This window comes from Phyllostomus hastatus, unplaced genomic scaffold, assembly GCF_019186645.2.
Source record: "Phyllostomus hastatus isolate PE091 unplaced genomic scaffold, TTU_PhHast_1.1 phas_contig_34, whole genome shotgun sequence".
NCBI classification, from domain to species: domain Eukaryota; kingdom Metazoa; phylum Chordata; class Mammalia; order Chiroptera; family Phyllostomidae; genus Phyllostomus; species Phyllostomus hastatus.
This window is the reverse complement of record NW_025333857.1, coordinates 54,015,939-54,019,618: the sequence shown is the minus strand read 5'-3', so window position 1 is coordinate 54,019,618 and position 3,680 is coordinate 54,015,939.

The window sequence follows — 3,680 nt, the reverse complement described above, 5'->3', positions numbered from 1 at the left end:
TCAGTTTCTTCATTCTCCAGGTTTTGTTCACCTCTCTTCAGAGGCTCAGTTCTTAGCTTGGTCCTTACCACTGGGCATCACCTATGGAAAGAAAGCAAACTCTGTTTGAGGACTTTGGATCATGAGGCATTCACCCTTCTTTCCCCCAGCCCTGAACCCCCACCCTGTGCTTATTAACTAGAGAGAATAGTCGTTTGTAAAGCACTTGCACTCATCCAGACTCCCTGATTTTAACCCAAGAAAGTTTTTTTTTAATTTTATTTTAATCATTGTTCAAGTACAGTTTTCTCCCTTTTACTCCCAAGAAAGTTTTTGAAGCAGGATATAGCACACTCACCCTAGAAGATTTCCTCAAGAGGAAATGTTCAGCACTAAATATTGCATCCTATATTCCGCTTCATCCACTTTTTCCTACTGCTTATACAGAAAGCACTTGTCATAATATAAATGATCCAGAATGCTTTTTCAAGTAAATGACCCTCCAGAAGGTTTAAAAGAAAAGAAGTTGATAATAAGCAATACTGGATGAGTCAGAAATAGGTCTTTGTCTCCTTTTTCTACATGGTTTTGAGAATTATTCTGAGGTTTGTTTTTCTCTAACATTGTTGTATGGGCACCCAGTGCAATTCTTTGTTACTGGGAACACCACTGATATTTTATGTCTTGTAGCTCTTATAGGAGCCTCTGTTTGAGCAATAGGCTCACATCTGGGACTGATTAGAAAATGCACTTTCCTCACTTCTGGGGCTGTGCCATAGGAGCTCTGTCCCAACCCTCACTTCTTTGTGCTTATTGCCAGTAAGTTATCTTTATAGACACGTGCTGTTTTAATTGAAAGAACAGTTGTGCTGGAGTCAGGGGACCCAGAGTTCAGGCTTGGGTCTGCGGCTTGGTAGCTGTACCAGCCTTGAGTCAGACACTTAACATGAGTATGATGTAAAATGGGGTACAGCACTTGCTTTGTAGGGTTGTTGTGAGGATGAACATAACATCCCTGGCAGATGTGGGTAGAGAGGGGAGTGCACAATGTTAGTTTAATCTGAACTCCTGAGCTATCGTTTTTTCCTTTTCCATGGTAAAGAAAAATGACTAATACAAAGTAACATTTATAAATACTTGTGTTTTCTTCACCCAACAATCCTCATTTTCCATGATTTTTCACTCTTTTATTCAAAACTTTTAAAATAAAAACATTTGGAATTCCTTGTTGCCATATCTTCTCTTCTTTCTTAAAATAATTCTGCCCAAATCTGCTGAAGTCTGTCTCATTCAAGCATCATTGTGTGATCTTCAAATTCTCACAATGGGTAGCTTGGTTTACTGGGAATACCAACCTCAAAACAAGGAAGCCATTTAGACACAAGCATGAGTATCTTTATTCAGTATTCCTTTTCTTTAGTGTTTCAGTAACTTTTTCTTTCTATATATGGAAGTTTCTATGGGTATTCCTTCTTAGATGAGTTTAAATCTTAGCTATCTTCTCTTTAATCTATAGTCATCATATTAGGGCCCACAGGCAAATATCCACAATTCCAGATAACTGCTAGTGCTGCTGAGGGGAAGAGACCAAAAATAAAGTGTTCATCCCAAATAGGCAGTCATGTTATAATTTTACATCAATAGTAAGTCTGTCTGCCAAATAAGTATTCTCTAACCTCTGGGCCCTGAACATTTCTAGAGTGCACACCAGTGGTTCTGATAGCCAATTTAAACACTTCTGCTTTCTTCTAAGAGACTCTGTTATCTCAGAAGTGATTTAAAGTAGAACTTTTAAATCTTGCTGAAGATAGTAACTTTTAGATGTATTAGAAATAATGCCTTAAAGACCTAAATTGTACCTTATTTATTAAAAGGCAATTTTTCTCCTTTGAAATAATTTTTCCCAGATTGTATGTATAATGAAATAATATATATTCATTGTAGGAAATGTGTGAAATTCAGAGAAGCCCAATGGAGAAAATTAAAGTCACTCATAATTTCAGATATAATATGTTGATATATTGATTATTTTAAAAATATTTTATTTATTTTATTTTTAGGGAAAGGGAGGGACAAAGAGAGAGAGAGAGAAAAAAAAACATCAATGCAATGTCTAATACCCGTGTGCCATTTATTAAATAGTTCATTCATTTTTTTACTGATTACTAATGCCATTTTAATTCAAATACCAAATTTATTTAGGATAAACTTTCATATGTGCCCATGGTATTTCTGAATTCTTTACTCTGTTCCTTTCATATATCTGCCTTTACTGGTAGCACACTATCTGAAATTCTACAGCTTTATGTGTTGATATCTGGTATACTGAGTATACATTTATTCTACTGCATTTTCATGGCTATTGTTGGCCCTTTCCTTTTTTAGGAATTGTAGGATCAACTTAACAAATGCAAAATATCCTATCTTATTTTGTTTGTAATTACATTGAATTTTTAAACTTTATTTTTATTGTTAACAGTATTACAGATGTCCCCATTCCCTCTCTCTTTGCCCATCTCAGCCCAGCCCCCACTCCTCCTTCCCTCTGGCCATCACCACACTGTTTGTCTGTGTCTGTGTGTCATGCATGTATGTTCTTCAGCTAATCCCTTCCCCTCCTTTCATCCAGTTTCCCCTTCCCTTCTCCCCTCTAACAGCTGTCATTCTGTTCCATGTATCCATGCCTCTGTTTCTATTTTGTTCTTCAGTTTATTTTGTTCATTAGATTCCACATACAAGTGAGATCATCTGGGAATTACACTGAATTTTTAAAAATTGGGGCAAATTAATATATTTATTTTTAATTTCCTAACATGAACAAAATAGAGCTTCACAATTTACTTGGGTTATTGTTATTATTTTTTAATTTGAGAGAAAGAGAGAAAGAGAGAAAGGGAAACATTAATTTTTTGTTCCACTCATCTATGTATTCATTAGTTGTTTTTTGAATGTGCCCTGGAGGGAGATTGAATCCACAACCTTGGCATATGAGGATGATGCTGTAACCAACTGAGCTTCCTGGTCAGGACTTCACTTGTGTTTTTTAATGTCCTTTAACAATTTCACATGTAATAGTAATTTTATTATCATTAATTTTTCAATATTTTGGATTTTTTCAGTTTATTTCTAACTTATTATTTTTAGTCTGTTTTAAATTTCCAGATTTAAAAGACTATTGAGGGATTATATTTCCAATATTTATTTTTAATACTTTTGTGTTGTGGCTAGAGTTGAGGTTTGCATGATACTGATTCTTTGGTACTTATTGAGACTTGCCTTCTCTGCTAATGTTTTTATAAATATTTCATTTGGGTTTAAAAATATCTTTTATGTTTCAATGCAAAGTTGTGTGTATGTGTGTGTTTATTCACCTGTTTGAAACAGATATATTAAATTTTCCCATTTTATTATAGATTTGTCTTTTTCTTGTAATTCTGTCAACATTTAGCATGTTTGTATTGAAGCTGAGATGTAAGGTTTATAAGGACATTTTTTTTTTACTGGCAAATTCTCTGGTAATGCTTTTTGCCTCAAGGTCTTTTAGCCTAATTTAATTAAAACAGAACTTTCTTTTGATTGCGATTTGTGTGGCATACACTTTCCAACTTTCTGTATCACATTTTAGAAACTTTTCTTATAAATAGAATATAATTGGTTAGTTAAATTTACTGCTGGGATGGAAGATCATATTTAGCAAAATA